General features: G+C 43.4%; 1 protein-coding gene across 1 annotated transcript in view; it reads left to right on the forward strand.

The window, feature by feature from the left end:
• The window catches only part of rcan3 (regulator of calcineurin 3), a 69,881-nt gene that overhangs the window by 42,915 nt on the left and 7,996 nt on the right, over nt 1–18,970 (forward strand). The window lies entirely within an intron of this gene.

An 18,970-nucleotide genomic window follows, 5' to 3' on the forward strand; every position in this document is an offset into this window, starting at 1 on the left:
TTCGCAGTCGGCGTTTCAATTCATCCCAAAGGTATTCGATAGGGTTGAGGCCAGGGCTCTGTGCAGGCCAGTCAAGTTCTTCCACACGATCTCGACAAACCATTTCTGTATGGACTTGCTTTGTGCACAGACATCGTTCATGCTGAAACAGGAAAGGGCCTTCCCCAAACTGCTGCCACAAAGTTGGACAGAATCATCTAGAATGTCATTGTATGCTGTAGCGTTAAGATTCTCTTCATTGAACCAAGGGGCCCGAACATGAAAACAGCCGCAGACCATTATTCCTCCTCCACCAAACTTTACAGTTGGCACTATGCATTCAGGCAGGTAGCGTTTTCCTGGCATCCGCCAACCCAGATTCGTCCGTCGGACTGCCAGATGGTGAAACATGATTCATCACTCAGACACGCGGTTTCCACTGCTCCAGAGTCCAATGGTGTGTGAGCATTCACCACTCCAGCCGACGCTTGGCATTGCGCATGGTGATCTTAGGCTTGTGTGCGGCCGCTCGGCCATGGAAACCCATTTCATTAAGTGCCAACGAACAGTCTTGTGCTGACGTTGCTTCCAGAGTCACTGAGCTCTTCGTGGCCATTCTACTGACAACTTTTGTCTATGGAGATTGCATGGCTGTGTGCTCAATTTTATACACCTGTCAGCAACGGCTGTGGCTGAAATAGCAAATCCACTCATTTGAAGGGGTGTCACAAACTTTTGTATATATATTGTATATGGGGACTGTTTAGTGCCAGAATATGGGGATAAATACAGTTGAAGTCGGAAGTTTACATACAACTTAGCCAAATACATTTAAACTCAGTTTTTCACAATTCCTGACATTTAATCCTAGTAAAGATGATCTGTCTTAGGTCAGTTAGGATCACCACTTATTTTAAGAATGTGAAATGTCAGAATAATAGTAGAGAGAATGATTTATTTCTATGGGTCAGAAGTTTACATACACTCAATTAGTATTTGGTAGCATTGCCTTTAATTGTCTAACTTATGTCAAAACGTTTCGGGTAGCCTTCCGCAAGCTTCCACAATAAGTTGGGTGATATGGCCCATCTCCTGACAGAGCTGGTGTAACTGAGTCAGGATTGTAGGCCTCCTTGCTCGCACACGCTTTTTCAGTTCTGCCCACAATCTATGGGATTGAGGTCAGGGCATTGTGATGGCCACTCAATACCTTCACTTTGTTGTCCTTAAGCCATTTTGCCCACAACTTTGGAAGTATGCTTGGGTCATTGTCCATTTGGAAGACCCATTTACGACCAGCTTTAACTTCCTGACTGATGTTGCTTCAATATATCCACATAATTTTCCTGCCCATGAAGCCATCTATTTTGTGAATGCACCAGTCCTCCTGCAGCAAAGCACCCTCACAACATGATGCTGCCACCCCGTGCTTCACGGTTGGGATGTTGTTTCTTCGGTATGCAATTCTCCCCCTTTTTCCTCCAAACATAACGATGGTCATTATGGCCAAACAGTTCTATTTTGTTTCATCAGACCAGAGGACATTTCTCCAAAAAGTACGATATTTTCCACATGTGCAGTTGCAAACCGTAGTCTGGCTTTTTTATGGCGGTTTTGGAGCAGTGGCTTCTTCCTTGCTGAGTGGCCTTTCAGGTTATGTCGATATAGGACTCGTTTACTGTGGATATAGATAATTTTGTACCTGTTTCTACAGCATCTTCACAAGGTCCTTTGTGGTTGTTCTGGGATTGATTTGCACCTTTCGCACCAAAGTTCGTTCATCTCTAGGAACGCGTCTCCAGAACGCACCTCCTTCCTGAGCGGTATGACGGCTGGTGGCCCAATGGTGTTTATACTTGCGTACTATGTTTACAGATAAACGTGGTACCTTCAGGCGATTGGAAATGCTCCAAGGATGAACCAGACTTGTGGAGGTCTACAATTTATTTTCTGAGTGTCTTGGCTGATTCCTTTAGATTTTCCCATAATGTCAAGCAAAGAGCACTGAGTTTGAAGGTAGGCCTTGAAATACATCCACAGGTACTGTCAGGTTTTGGCCAGGACTGTTCTGTTTTTTGTTCACTAGATGTCCCCATTGCACCTTTTTTTGTACCTTTTGTTTTTCCTTGCTCTAATATTGTTTGCACCTGTATGTCGTTCCCTTGTTAGTATTTTAATCCCTGTGGTTTCTCAGTTCCGTGCTCAGTGTTTGTATGTTAGACCCAGCCCAGCCCAAGCCTTGTTGTGAAATATTTTTTCTCTTGTTGGATTTTCCAGAGGTTCTCTGGTTTTGTTCTTTGTATTTTGTATTAGTCTTTTGGGTTTGTTTTTTCCCTTGTGTTTTTACCACTTCGTGGATTTTCTTTGTATTTTGGAAGTTATCTATTTTTATTAAACACCATCTAGTACTGCTGTGTCTGCCTCATCTTCTGGGTTCTGCCGATTTAGTGACTGTTTCTAGCACTGGGTCCTGACAGGTACACTTCCAATTGACTCAAATTATGTCAATTAGCCTATCAGAAGCTTCTAAAGCCATGAAATATTTCTGGAATTTTCCAAGCTGTGTAAAGGCACAGTCAATTTATTGTATGTAAACTCTGACCAATGGAATTAAGATACAGTGAATTATAGTGAAATAATCTGTGTGTAAACAATTGTTGAAAAATGACTGTGTCATGCACAAAGTGGGCATGACACAAGTCATTTGTCCTAACGACTTGCCAAAACTATAGTTTGTTAACAAGAAATTTGTGGAGTGGTTGAAAAACGAGTTTTAATGACTCCAAACTAAGTGTATGTAAACTTCGACTTCAACTGTACATGTGATCTTTCTTATCACTCAGATCGAGGACAGACACTTCAGAACAATCCTTTAGATTCTGTTGTTCCATGTAGTGAATTCGATGTGTTTGTATTGGCTAATAGCAAATGATCCTTGGTATGACCTTCTAAAAACAATTCCTTATAGCATAGTAGAACCCCCCCCCCCCCCCCTCCCCTACCTCGGCTTAGACTCATATGGGTTAAATAGTGACCTTTTCTGACTACTATTTTGTTGTCACACAGTCCACGTGCTGACATAGACCACTCAAGGGCCAGCAGGCTACGAGGAAGCTCACCCCTCATGCCATAGGTTGACTCTGGCCACATAGGTTGACTCTCTTACGGCCACTTTCACCATGATCCTTAGTGATTTTGGGGTGCCAGTCCATTCAACAATATGGCGCGCTTCAAATTCAAATATTTCCAGCTTCACATGCCATCTGGAGTTTTCCATAGGAATACGTGGATGACATCACTGTCTACTGTTTTAATGTCTATGCTCTAGCCTAATTTATACCCGGTGGTAACAAGTGTCCTTTTGTCCTGATTTTGTCCTCATTCTGATATTGTGCCCACATTTTCTGAAACATGTCTACACATTAAAATGTGTTTCATATCTGTCCACTGTGTCTTTTAAAATATATATTTTTTATTTCACCTTTATTTAACCAGGTAAGCTAGTTGAGAACAAGTTCTCATTTACACTGTGACTGGCCAAGATAAAGCAAAGCAGTGCAACACAAATAACAACACAGAGTTACACATGGAATAAACAAGCGTACAGTAAATAACACAATAGAAAAAAGAAAGTCTATATACAGTGTGTGCAAATGGTATGAGGAGGCAAGGCAATAAATAGGCCATAGTAGCAAAGTAATTACAATTTAGCAGATTACACTGGAGTGATAGATGAGCAGATGATGATGAGCAGATGATGGTGTGTAAGTAGTGATACTGGTGTGCAAAAGAGCAGCAAAGTAAATAAAAACAATATGGGGATGAGGTAGGTAGATTGGGTGGCTATTTACAGATGGGCTATGTAAGCTGCAGCGATCGGTTAGCTGCTCAGATAGCTGATGTTTAAAGTTAGTGAGGAAATGTAAGTCTCCAGCTTCAGCGATTTTGCAATTCGTTTCAGTCAACTGGCAGCAGAGAACTGGAAGGAAAGGCGGCAAAGGAGGTGGTTGACTTTGGGGTGACAGTGAGATATACTCTGGAGCGCGTGATACGGGTGGGTGTTGTTACCGTGATCAGTGAGCTGAGGTAAGGCGGAGCTTTTACCTAGCTTAGACTTATAATGACAGCTGGACCGAGTGGGTCTGGGCACGATAATGTAAGCGAGGGCAGCCGACTAGAGCATACAGGTCGCAGTGGGTGGGTGGTATAAGGCGCGTTTGGTAAAAAACGGATGGCACATGTGATAGACTACATCCAATTTGCTGAGTAGAGTATTGGAAGCTATGTTGTAGATGGCAAGCCGAGTCGAGGATCGGTAGGATAGTCAGTTTTACTAGGGTAAGTTGGCGGAATGAGTCGAGGCTTTGTTGCGGAATAGTGTTGGATTTGTGACCAGATTTCCTGGTCCTCCTGTATGCAAATTATTTTACAGCTATTTATTCAAAATTATATTTATTTATTTATTTTTAAGATGCATATTGATGCATAAGTCAATGGTGCACCTGTCAATGATTTTATAAGGTGGGATAATATGATTTAAATGGTTTTACTGTCCTGATCCATCGACACAAGAGATATCCAGACAAAATGGCGTGCCTGACTTACCTCGGAAGTGGTCAGGAAGATCTGATCACAAAACAGTCACAATGCGTCTTTTAATCGTCTACACCTGTCTGAAATGTGGAACAATCAGAATGTGGAAAAGATCAGGACAAAGGCTGCATTTTAGAACCAGGTATAAACGGGGCTTCTGTACACCTGGGGTCGTGTTTATTAGGTACCAAATTGAAAAAGAAACACTGAAAAATGGACGGACTACAATCTAGACTTTAAAAACATTCATTTTTAGTTTTCCATTGGCAAAACAAACCTTAAACCAGGAAGAGTCAACTCACCTGGGCAAAGTAAAGCTCGAGCTGGCTTTCCCGTTGAAGCTCGGTCTCGTGAGCTCGACACGAAGCGGGGCGGCCGCCTCGCGGTGGCTGAAACTGATGCGGACTCGCCTGAAGCTCTTGAACATCTGGAAGGACGTCTGCTCGTCATAGACTCTGAACAAGGCCTCAACGCTCCTGGGAGAGAAAAAAAAAAAGTGCCCATTTAGACTGGGTTGATCCTGCACCTGTCCTGAATGTCACCCTAAGCATTTCAGGCATTTTTAGTAAGGTAGACTCCCTACACTGCAGCATAGCTCGTGAGTGTGTTCCCTCTTACAGGGATTGAAGCATCTTGGAAAGTGGTTATATAAATGCAATCATTAATGTAATTATTATAAACTCATCCATAGATGCTGCTCCATGGCTAACCGCTGTGCCTTGGTCGTGTGTGTGATACACGGAATGTGTGCATTCAGGGGAGGATTAAGATTAAGGCTGAAAACAAAAAGGGATCAAAAGGGACAATATAGTATATATCTATTAATTATCACGGAGCCAACAACACAGTGGGAGAGAGGGAGTAGTGAAAGGCGGGGTGAATCAATATTCCAGCCATTTGAAACAGATATGATCTTGTCATTTGAGCATAGGGACAAGGGGTGTCTGTGTCATAGTTCGCTCCTGTGTGCCCATCCTCTGTTTGTGGTAGCACTCTAAGCGGCATCTGTACGGTATTGATTTTCTGGACTGGCGACATTGGATGGTAGAATTTGAGGTTTCCAACTTTCCAGGTTCACCCTCCCCTGTTGTTCACTAAGCAGACTGAAAAGGCAGACTTTTTGAAAGAAATGAATAGTTATATCAAATAATATTATAGCAGTGCCATTTGGAAAAGTATTCAGACCCCTTGACTTTTTCACATTTGTTACGTTACCGTCTTATTCTAAAAGAATTAAATTGTTGTTTTCTTTCTCATCAACCTACACATTACTCATTAGAAGACAAAGCAAAAACAGGTTTGTATTTTTTTGGCAAATGTATTAAAATAAAAAAACTATTCAGACCCTTTATTAGTACTTTGTTGAAACACCTTTGAGATGAATTACACTTGAGTCTCCTTCGGAATGACGCTACAAGTTGACACCTGTATTGGGGAGTTTTTCTCCATTCTTTTCATGCGGATCCTCTCAAAGCTCTGTCGGTTGATGGGGAGCAGTTGCTGCACAGCTATTTTCAAGTCTTCCAGAGATGTTTCGATCGGTTCAAGTCGCAGGCTCTGGCTGACCACTTCAAGGACATTCAGAGACTGCCGCAGCCCAATCCTGCGTTGTCTTGCGTGTGTATCTTAGGGTTCGTTGGTGAACCTCGCCCATCTGAGGTCGCTGAGGTTTTCATCAAGTCCCAGTCCCTGCCACTGGAAAACCATCCCCAGAGCATGATGCTGGCCACCACCATGCTTCACCTTCAGGGATGGTGAGTCTTTCAGGTGCCTTTTGGCAAATCCAGCAGGCGGTCAAGTGCCTTTTACTGAGAAGTGGCTTCCGTCTGGCCACTACTATCTAATAAAGGCCGCTGATTGCGTGAGTGCTGCAGAGATGGAGTCCTTCTGGAAGGTTCTCCCATCTCCACAGAGGAACTCTGGACTCTGTCATAGTGACCATCGGGTTTCTTGTCACCTCCTTTACAAGAACCTTCTCCCCCGATTTGCTCAGTTTTGGCCGCGGCCAGCCGAGCTCTTTGGAGAGTCTAGTGGTTCCAAACTTTTCCATTATAAGAATGATGAAAGCCACTGTGTTCTTGGTGACCTTCAATGCTGCAGACCATTTTTTGGTACCCTTCCAGCAGATCTGTGCTCCTGTTCGGAAGCTCTATGGGCAATTCCTTCGACCCCAAGGCTTTGGTTTTGCTCTGACATGCATGTCAACTGTGAGACCTTATATAGACAGGTGTGTTGCCTTTTCCGAAATCATGTCCCAATCATTGAATTTACCACATGTGGACCCAATCAAGTTTGTCGAAACATCAAGGTAATTACAATGGAACAGGTTCACTGAGCTCAATTTCGAGTCTCATAGCAAAAGGGTCTGAAATACTTACCTAAAAAAGGGGATTCTGTTTTTTATTTTTTAATACATTTGCAAAAATGTCAACAACATGTTTTCGTTTCGTCATTATGGGGTAATTGTTGTAGATTGATGAGAAAAAAATATTCATCCATTTAGAATAAAGCTGTAAGCGTAACCAAAATTTGGAAGAAGTGCAAGGTTTCTGGAATACTTTCTGAAGTGACACGCGTAGCTTCGAACATCGACATACAGACTTTTTAAAGAAAATAAGCAGTTTCTTGCCTCTATATCTTAATATACGTATAGTCAAAGATTGCACACACTACTCATCAAGTATTTTCTATTATTTTTACTGCATTTTCTACATTGATAGAATAATAGTGAAGACATCAAATATGAAATAACACATTGGACTCATGCAAGTAAAAAAAAAAGTGTTAAACAAATCAAACTTTTTATTTTGGCCTTGATGACCAGCTTGCCACACCCTTGGCATATCTTCTCATACCAGCTTCACCTGGAATACTTTTCCAACAGTCTTGAGGAGTTCCGCACATATGCTTAGCACTTGTTGGCTGCTTTCTTTTACTCAATTTGGTTGATGCGGTGATGTGGAGTGAGCTTGTGGCCAACAAGCTCAAAACGGACCCAAGAGTGCTAAATGCATAAAAAATCATCTGTCCTTGGTTGCAACACTCACTAATGAGTTACAAAACGACTCCGGAAGCTACGTCAGGACAAGAATGTTCGTCGGGAGATCCAGAAATGCGTTTCTATGGCTGCAGCAGCCTAAGCCTAGAATCACCATGCGCAAATGCCAAGCCGTCAGCTTTGGAGGGTGCTAAAAGTTACCAGCATTGGACTCAGCACGAGGAACGTCTTCTCTGGAGTGATGAATCACGCTCACACATCTGGTAGTCCGACGGACGACTCTGGGCGTTTGCAGCGTCAGGAGAACACTACCTGCCCAATGCATAGTGCCAACTGTAACGTTTGGTGGGGAGGGAATAATGGTCTGGGCTGTTGTTCATGGTTCGGGCTAGTTCCAGTGATGGGAAATCTTAATGCCACAGCATACAATGACATTCTAGAGATTCTGTGTTCCAACTTTGTGGCACAGTTGGGGAAGGCCCTTCCTGTTCAGCCATGACAATGTCCCCTGCACAAAGCGAGGTCCATAGAGAAATGGTTTGTCAGATCGGTGTGGAAGAACATTGACTGGCCTGCCACAGAGCCCACCTCAACCCTATGAAACCCTTGGATGAATTGGAACGCCGACTGCGAGCCAGGGCCTAATCGCCCAACATCAAGCCCGACCTCACTAATGCTCTGTGCCAATGGAAGGCAAGTCCCGCAGATTGTTCCAAATCTAGTGGAAAGCCTTCCCAGAGAGTGGAGACTGTTATAGAAGCAAAGGGGGACCAACTCCATATTAATGCCCATGATTTGGAATTAGATGATAGATGAGCAGGGTGTCCACATACTTTTGTCAGTAGTGTTGTATATATGCCCAAAAGTATGTGTAACCTGCTCGGCTGAATAGCCGAATCGCACTAATCCCTAACACATACTTTTGTATTTAAGTGGTAGTATATACACTGGGGTAAGAAAACATTGAACACACCTGCCTTCCATGACATAGACTGACCACGGTGAATCCATGAAAGCCGTTGATCCCTTATTGATGTCACCTGTTAATCCACTTCCATCAGTGTAGATGAAGGAAGGAGGACAGTTATCAGAAGGATTTTTGCTTGAGAATGAGGCATGGATTGTGTATCTGTGCCATCGTAGTGAATGGGCAAGACAAACGATTTGATGTGAATTTGAACGGGTAATGGTGAGGTGCCCATGTGCACGGTTTGAGCGTGTTCAAGATTGCAACAAGACTGATGGTTTTCACGCTCACAGTTTCCCGTATGTATCGAAGACTGTCCACCACCCAAAGGACAGTCCAGCTCACTTGAATAACTGTGGGAAGCATTGGAGTCAACCACGGGCCAGCATCCTTGTGGAACCTTTCGACACCTTGTAGTTCATGCACAAAACTAATTGAAAGGCTGGTTCTGAGGCAAAAGGGGGTGCATTTAATATAGAAGTGTTCTAATATTCTGTAACTCCAGTGTATTTTAAGGGTTACCACAGTGTTGGGGAGAAACGGATTACATGTCATCCGTGTACATGTTAATCTGTTACATGTAAAAGGATTACAAAAAACAGTAACTGTATCATTACGTTACCAGCTACAATAATGTACTCAGGATATATACTTTTGGAAAAATTTGATGACAAGTCAGGAGACCACTTGATACCATCAACACATTTGGTGTATCGTGGAAAAGAGAAGGAATAGGTTTTGTAGGCTACAGTCCAGGCTATGTCTTCAATGGTGCCAACTGCTGGCGGCACAGAAGATTATCCAAATTGAATATAACGCTCGAGGTAAGGATACAACATGGGTGTAATTACGGCGCTACGGATATGACTTTTTATATGAATTTTACATAGCGCAATTGATGGGAATCAACTGCTGCTCTCTCATTTAGCTATTTGCGTCTACGGGATTGTGTTGTTGTGGGTGGCTGTTCCACAAATCTAAATGTGTATTTGACTCAATAATGTTGAATACTTGTATATATATAGATATATATCAGGGTTAACATGTGTTCCTTCTGCCCATCCACTGCTGGTTGGTAAGAAATGAGATTTCCCATCAAATGCTCTTCTGTGCCCTCCAGATGCTATCAAGCCTCTCCTCTCCTCATACTCCACCTCTCTCTTTTCCTCCCTCCAACGCCCTCTTTCTCGCATCAATGTTTCTCCTCTCTCCCTCCTCCCTCCTTCTCTCTCTCCCTCTCCCCTATCTCGCTGTCTCTCTCACTGCTTGGACAGAGTGACATTTTAGCTGTGAATTCAATCGATGGACTCTGTCGGGAGCCAGTAACTGGGAAGAGACAGGGAAGGTGAGGGCTGGCTAGTCGATACGAGGGGGCTTTCTCACAGCACGCTCCACAGGACAGAGCTCATTCAAGGAGACATTCTTTCATCTTCATCAACTGTTTTTGAGAGAGGGAGAAAGGTAGCCATAAACTATACGGCATAATTTAAACAGGAATGGTGCGACTTCCTTTTGCGTCGGCTCGGCTGTGCCATTTGTGTTAGAGCAACTGTTATGAATTCAGCTTAAACAGAAAGACTCTCCAATCACATAATATCATAGTTCTCCGGACAATTGATTGATTGAAAGCATTTACTATCACACTTAAATATGATGTATCCTTCAATGGAAATGCTAAATAACCAATAATACTGGTACGTACACGTACGGTAGACTTACTATTGTACAAGAGCATATCAGAACGTATTCACCTCTTGTTCTCAAATGTATCGTCAAACACATACACGTTTGTACCACGTTATATGGGGGATACGGAATGTCAACGGTATGAGACAACTGACAGTAACAGTTTGATAAAGGTGTAAACTGTGTATAAAGTGAATAAGCTGCAATCCTCAGGTGAATTTTCCTTTCTGCTTCCAGCCCAGGGCTCAATCATATCGGGGCACAATCTGATTGGTGTTTACTCACCATACAAGGGCCTTCCATTCATAGCCAAGAAAATTGTTCAATTTACTGTTTTCTTCTCGCGCCCTTCAGTCTGTAGCCGTTGCCAACCCCTGACATGGGATACTTTTCCACTCAGACCTCTGTACTGAACGAGTATGGTGAACCCCCTGCATTATTCTAAGACTAACCATCATCAACACCCATGACTACCACGTGGAAAAACAACACAACAAAACATCAGATATACCAAAGTCCTCCTGATGTTTAGCTGCCGGAATTGGGTTGCATATCAAACCCTATTAAGTAGGCTAAACATTCATCCAGTACTCCAGTACTTGGTTTATGGGCTGTTGTGTGACCCCTTCAGTTTCAGAGCTCTGTCCACCAATCCTGATATGGCTGTGGTTAGCCTTCGTCGCGAACCAGGATTCCCTAAAAACGGAAAAGAACCCCTAAAAAGTACTCTTACATGCTTTAATACTAGCAGACAGGAAATGTCAATTCACACACTTCAAAGAACATCCTGGTCATCCCAACTGGGCCTCTGATCTGGCAGACTCCCTAACACCAATGCTTCGTTTTGTAAATTATGTTCGGTTGTTGATGTGCCATGCTATCCGTAAATAAAAAAAAACAAGAAACTCGGTCTGGTTGCTTAAAATTAATCAGCATTTCTTTATGAATTTACTACTTCTATTTTTGCACTGTAAGTCATTCAAAACCAATACTTTTAGACTTTTACTCATGTACGTATTTTACTCGGGTGACTTTCACTTTTACTGAGTCATTTCTTTTTAGTAATCTTTACTTTTACTCAAGTGTGAAATTGGGGTACTTTTCCCACCACTCCGCCCACATATTACGTCAAACAAAATCATGTTCTTGCTTGGGCGGTAGCTCCAAGAAGGTGCTCCAGAGAGCGCCGTAGGACACCAGCGTGGTGAGGACGAAAATGGTCAACATAACAAAGCCTGGTGCAAAACATTTTAAGATGTTTAGCAGCACACTGTTTTTCACAAGCACTTTCTGTTCAATTTCAGAATTTAGCTAAAGCTGCAGGAAAAAAGGGGAGAAATTGTCTTCATGCTTGGCCATATCATATTTTAAATGTTGCACGTTTCTGATGTGGAATTTGCCTGAAGGCTAGCATAGACAAGAAGTAGTAGCCACATGAGGTCGTGTTTGAGACGTCAGCTAACCTTGGTAAAGCTACCTAGATAACTAGCTAGCTACTAGCTCATCACCACAAGACCAAACGTATTGGATACCTGCTCATCAAACATCTCATCAAAATCATGAGGTATTAATATGGTGGAGTTGTCTCCCCTTTGCTGGCTATAACAACCTTCAAGTCTTCTGGAGGTTTCTCACTAGATGTTGGAACATTTGCTGTGGAGATTGCTTCGACTCAGCCACAAGCGCATTCGTGAGTCGGCCACTGATGTTGGGCAAGCCTGGTCCATTCGGCGTTTCCAATGAATCCAGGTGTTCAACTGGGTTGAGGTCAGGGCTCTGTGCAGGCCACTCGCACACAGGACACCAAGCCCTCCCCCTGCCACTCACAACGACGAAAGATTGAACTTCTTCTCTCTGACAACAAGCAGTTTAAACTCGCTGACAGACGAGAATTAACCTTTCTAACGACACCTTTTTATGTCTCAAACTCCCAAAATGGTAGAACTAGAGCAGACACTTACTAGAAGAGAGTATCAATTGAACATGATTGTGGAAATGATGCTCAGTTTTCTCGTACGGCGTTACCTGCTAGCAGCATTTTACCACAGACTGTCATGTTTCTGTCTGTGTTTATACTACTGTACAATGAGCATACACCTCTTTTATTTACATCAGGAATAGGCAACTTGTCTTCATTCAGAGAAATAAGTGTCTCTTAAGCTGCAAAATTGGATTCACAAGAGTGCCAATCAAATAAAAAAGATTGAAGATCTGTACAGACTAGCACAAAAAGGACATGGTTCAATTAGAATGACCACACAGAAACATTACGGAAAGACCCCTCCCCTCTTTTTAAAGGAATTGAGATATGTGATTATCAACATTGACATAGGTATTATGAATAATAGTTCAACAATATAAACAAGTTTAAACACTTAAATCACAATCAATCAAAATGTATTTATATAGCCCTTCGTACATCGCTGATATCTCAAAAGTGCTGTACAGAACCCAGTCTAAACCCCAAACGCGCAAGCAATGCAACTTACAACTTAACTTCAAAGAATCAACACTTCATACTTCAAAGTGTACAAATAACTAAACCGTATGTAGATTAGACATTAGTCTAAACAACATATATAATTGAGTAGTACAAGTAGGCTTTTATTTATAACAGCATCATTTCTGGTTAAGCAAAAAAAACTCCATATGTGGCAACTTGCGCCACTGATCCCTGATCTCTGGTGAGAAACTTAGTATTCCAGCCCCAGCAATAGCACACTTGATTATCAAACTATTAGATTTTGATAACTTGAATCAGGTATGTTATTGCTGGCTTGAAGCAGAAACCTGCACATCTAGCAGACATATCCAGCATGGTTGGCTTGCTCCAATGTAACTAGGTTCATAATTGTTTGTGATGTATTTAACTGTATTTTTGTTATACAACATTGCCCTACACGTATGAACCATGGCATAGAGGACATAGACCTTAGTATCTTGGGACATTCATTGGACCTCTTTTTTCAATCTGCAAACAGGCTTTCACCAGCTTAACATATCCGAGAGCCTTTGGAAACAACCTCCACAAAAGGGGGAAAAAACATCTTCATTATACTCAATTAGACAGCACTGGAATTATTATTGTTGCTCTGTCCTCAAAGTTTCCCTCTAGGGACTGGAATGGGAGGAATCTTTTCATAGATGTCCTCCCCCAAATACTGCACTATTCCAGTAGCCTACACTCTCTCTTTACAACGACAGCTGGCTGGCAATTTTCAGCCTCTTCCATGGTGTTAGCTACAAATGCATTTGAAGATTGTGTTTTATTTTACAGCAAGACAGCTAGATAGCTAGCTGGATTGAGTATTAATTCATTTAGACTGAACAGTGTGTTTTAAGTGCAGCTCAGTGAGTCAGCCTTCAGAAGTGGCCTACGTAGCCTGCTAGCTGGCTATAAAATAAATGGTTGTTTTCAATAAAACAAATGTATTCTACTTACTTGAATAGGTTCCCTACTACCTCTGTTTTTTTTGGGTCTTCAAAAACAAAATATTGGCAATTCGTCACAATATTTCTGGTGATAGCAAGGCCAGCACCATGTGGACGAATGGCGACAAGAGAAAAAGTGTTTGTCCACCAGAGTGGTTTTAGAAAGGTTTGTGATGTTTGACTTTACCAGCTTAATCCACGTTTTCATTTCATAAATATAAATCGCAGACTGTCAGCCACGCTTGAAAACTTAGCACTGAAACTAAGCATAGGCAACCACTACCCAGACGGAAAACGTGACACACATCACCCCGATCTTGACCCAACAACTGTGTTCACTCAGTTCACCAGTTGCGATCTTGTACCTCACTGTAAGACTGGTATCACATAATATTGTTATGGCTGTGCCTGTGAGTCAATCTCTCCCAGGGTAGTCAATATATAATAGATGAACTCAAGCTAATATTGCATAATGCGCGCCACTCAAAAGCTGTCATGGTAGAGTGGGCCAGGAATTGCGTTTTGCGTGGCAGCACTTATCAGCAGACAACCTTTCTCAGGCCAATGACACACTAATTTCAATTCCCTTCCTGGACCACACAAATATTATACCATCCTTTCCAGCCATGACAACACTCCATTTCAATTCTAAGTCCTGGACCAACACAGACTTGTACATCTTCGTATCAGTCCCTAGCGCTTAGCAGCCACACCACAGTAGTTCCATAGCAACAATACATATCTCCTACAACTATGGTATGTTGATTTGGCAAGAGGATAGTCACCTTGGGCGGCGACCGACAAACTGCCACTCAATGTGGGACTTGAATCCTCTAAACCTGATTCCTGGCACTGTATTGAGCATGAACTCAACAGTTACGCGCCCGGTTCTCTGAGAATATGATGCGATGTCTCACTATGGTATCGCGGATGGCGGATCACTACGGAAGACCAATACACACATCTGTCGGAAGACGACAGGTGGTGGCGAATGAGGTGCCCTCCCTCTTTATAAGGTGCCACTCAATACACCTCTGGTCATTCATCAAGCATGTCTCTCTTGCCTTGCGCTCTTGCGAGCATCTCACTATTTCCTCCGAGAATTGGGGTTCACAAGTCAACTTGGTTCTCCTTTCAATTACCGTTCCCATGTCTCACTGTGGGGATTTGGCCAACTTCCGTATCGCAGACAACTCTTTAAGCCAGGGTCCACATCATCACGCGCTCAAGGGCTCTTGATAACTGGAGGTCAGGGCCATGATACTTGACTGCCCAAAGAAGTGAGTCACCTACAGTTTGAAAAAAACTCAAATTGTCATCGGGTGGCCCACATGCCACATCACAAAATCTCCTGTACAGAGATGCTTTGAAAAGTGCCAAGAGGTAGCCATATTACCTCTAGTGAAATGAGCCCTCAGCCCTCCAGTGGCCTTGCTATTATAAGCAGTATAATAGCCTCACATCCAAACGGTGATAGCCGTTACCGAGAGAGAGTGCCCAGGTAAGGAGTGATCGCCTCTTTCGCAATGTACTCGTTCAATCCAAAGTAATGCGCAAAGTGCTGTACTGCACCAAACGGTGGAGACACTATTCCTCCAGTAGAAGAGAGGGGGGCGCATGGAAGCGAAAAGCTCTAAGGTGAGGAAATAATAAGTATTGCTGGAGTAGGCAACTGGTCATGTTTTGTCTTTGATGATCAATGTCTTGTCCCTGTGCTTCCCTCTGACTGGTCTTATTAGGTTCTGTTCCCTCTTTTATCCCTCTCTCTCCCCTTCCTCTTTCCCTCTCTCGCTCTCTCTCTCCTTATCGTTCCCGTTCCTGCCCCAGTCTGTTTCCATTCTCCTAACGACCTTCAATTTTACTGCTTTCACACATGTCCCCTGATTTTTGCCCTCTGATTAGAGTCCCTATTTGCTCCGTCTGTTTTCCGCTTCTGTCCTTGTCGATTCTTGTTTGAATGTTGGCTGTCCTGTGTCTTGTTCCGCCCTGTCCTGGTTCTTTGCCTTCTTCATGAATGCTGCGTTGTAGCAGGGTTGTCTATGTCAAGCTACGGCCAGTGCCTTCCTGGAAGCGACTGCAGTCTGTGGTCGTCGTCTGCCAGTCGTTCCTCTGTCTTAATTGAGGAAGAGATTTCAGTTTTCCTGTTTTGGATTTACCATTGAAATATCCAGGAGAATCATTATTGTTTAATACTGGAATAAAAGACTCTTGTTACTATTACGTCGCTTTTGGTCCTCATTCACCAGCACTAACAGAAGAATCCGACAAGATGGAACCAGCGACTATGGATTCCTCAACCAGCTGCCGTTCGAGTTCCAGGGAGCAATGCTCGGGAGACACGACAGGGAATTGTTTGCTGCTCGTCATGCCGTTGAGACCCTGGCCGCTCAGGTCTCCGATCTCTCTGGACAGTTTCAGAGTCTGCGTCTCGTGCCACCAGCTACTTCCTGGTCTTCCGGGTCTCCGGAACCTAGGGTTAATAACCCCCATGTTCCTCTGGGCGAGCCCACTCGAGTGGTCGCTCTTTCTCCCCGTTGATTGTGTTCTCTCTCCAGCCCAACACGTACTCAAGTGAGAGAGCTCGCACGCTAGCGTCAGTTCACTCTTACTTCGGGGGCTCGGGAGTGGGGCACAGCTATGCTGGCAGGCAACGGGTGAGTGTTCTAACGATTATCTAGAACTTTAAAAGAGGAGATTGATACGGTTTTGATCGTTCAGTTTTTGGGGAAGGAGGCTTCCAGGCTCTGGCTCCCTGTCAGATGTACGTGATCATCCATAACGATTACGTCTATAGAGTTTCGCACTCTTGCTTGCTCCAGTACTGGAAGAGCGCGTTGCTCGCGTCGTTTTCCTGGAGGACTTCACGCTGGGTTAAGATGAGATTCTCTCTCGGGAGGTTCCTTCCAGCGTGGACCTTTGATTGCACTGCCATCGCAGTAGAACGACGGATAGGATCTTCGTCACCGAGCCTCGTGGAGGCGCTCGCGTTAACGGGCTTCCCATCTCTCTCTTTTTCTTGTGGCCAGGGCTAATCGGCCAACATCAGTGCCTGACCTCACTAATGCTCTTGTGGCTGAATGGAAGCAAGTCCCCGCAGCAATGTTCCAACATCTAGTGGAAAGCCTTCCCAGAAGAGTGGAGGCTGTTATAGYWGCAAAGGGGGACCAACTCCATATTAATGCCCATGATTTTGGAATAAKATGTTCGACGAGCAGGTGTCCACMTACTTTTGGTCATGTAGTGTACTTCCRTTCATCTTTTCAACTTGTACCGGGGGACCTTCAGACCACTTTTTTTTTAGGAAAACAACTGACAGGTACGTATTCGAGAGAGTGTCACCTTTCCACAGAGGGATCATGTTGATGTGTAGCCCAAACTGTTCGATTGTAGGGGTCATAGAGCAAAACRGAGCCCACCATCATGTTCGTGAGAGTCTTCCCTTTYGATAGAGGGGTCATAATAGTTTGTAGGCCAAACAGTTCCGGATGCTATCGMCGATTTTGTGATAAGACCTATATGTGGAGTGCAATGTACTACGAAGATAGAGCCCGGCACATGCCATTGGCAGCTGCTCCCATTTAAGTACTTTCCCAAGTACTTTATTTTCMCTGGTTCCACAAGAGAGATGTTTCATATGCAAGATACAAGACACACACCCTTGTGGTGCAGGTTGAATCAAAGCACTCGGGAGCCACATATTTGTGTGCAGCCTTTCTTTCTCTATTTCTATACTGTACTCTCCCCATTGAGAATGTAGTGGCCTCTGAGCTAGACCTGACCTCGTCCTCCACTCACAATGGGTTCAGGTCCCTCAGTCTGATGTTTTTCTGCAGCGTTGTCATTAGTTCCAAATGTTTTCCCTCTTGTGTCGTTGCAAGTGTGTGTGTCTTTGTATGTCTCTCCACAGGCATTGTGTATGTGTGCGCGAGTGTGTTCTGTGTTTGTGCGTGAGTGTGTGTTTTGTGTTTGCCTGTGTGTGGTCGGGCGTGCGTCCTTGTGTGTATTCTGTGTGTGTGTGTGTGTGTGTGAGGGAGTGGGTTCTGCTAATGACTACTATCCTTGGTTGTGCTCAGCATGTGTTTGTTCTGAGTGTGTTTTCTACGTGGGTGGGCCGCTAAGGGGACTAACCATGTCACAACTTCCGCCGAAGTCGGTTCCTCTCCTTGTTCGGGCGGCGTTCGGCGGTCGACGTCACCGGTTTTCTAGCCATCGCCGATCCACCTTTCATTTTCCATTTGTTTTGTCTTGTTTTCCCACACACCTGGTTTACATTCCCTCATTTCGTGACGTGTATATAACCCTCTGTTCCCCCCATGTCTGTGTGTGGAATTGTTTGTTGTAAAGTGTTTGTGCACTTCAGACTGGTTTGCGATGGGTTATTTCAACCCATATTTTGTTGTTCTGGGTGCCGTTGGTTTTGCATCATTAAACTGCTCCGGTTATTACCCAGTTCTGCTCTCCTGCGCCTGACTTCCCTGCAGCCAGTTACGCACCTCTTACAAACCAAGGTGTTAGGGATTGGCATTTGACATTTTTACTCACTTTTTTTTATGCAACAATGCCTCATATCATAAACATTACAGATAACAAATCCTAGTTGCTCAATTGCCCCATATATATTCAGCCAATAAAAAAAGCAAGTGCCATTTAAGATTAATTTATTGAAACCGTAATATCAACTGGTTATATTGTATAGTGAAACACAATCTTCAAAAAGGCAGTAACCTCAGCAGTGGCACTTCATTTTTWAAATTTAACTAGGCAAGTCAGTTAAGAACAAATTCTTACTTTCAATGACAGCGGGTTAACTGCCTTGTTCAGAATGACAGATTTGTACCTTGTCAGCTCAGGGATTTGAACTATGCAACCTTTCAGTTACTAGTCCAATGCTCTAACCACTAGGCTACGCTGCCACCTATTGTAGAAGCCTATGGCTGTGCAATGGCATAACCTTGTTTTGTTAATTGAGCAGACAAGAACCTCTTATTTTCCAAGGCCTTATCACAGTCAAGACAAACCTATTCTATAGTAAAAAAAACAAAAAAACATGATGTAAAATAACAGAATAAAATAGAACATACTTTTTCCCCCAAATTCAACAAGTTGCTAGTCCTAAGGTATATGCACCTCGCTCGTCTGGAACAGTCATTCTCACAGGGTGATCATTTGAAACAGGGCTCGGTTTGGTGAGTTGAAAGACCATTTTTTTCAGGGTTACAAACCAAAATATGTCTACAGTTCGATTTAGTTTATTCTGCCTGTTCTTTGGAATTTTCGAAAAGGATGCACAATTCCACATTGAACACGGCATGATG

Source organism: Salvelinus sp. IW2-2015, unplaced genomic scaffold (genome assembly GCF_002910315.2).
Source record: "Salvelinus sp. IW2-2015 unplaced genomic scaffold, ASM291031v2 Un_scaffold16326, whole genome shotgun sequence".
NCBI classification, from domain to species: domain Eukaryota; kingdom Metazoa; phylum Chordata; class Actinopteri; order Salmoniformes; family Salmonidae; genus Salvelinus; species Salvelinus sp. IW2-2015.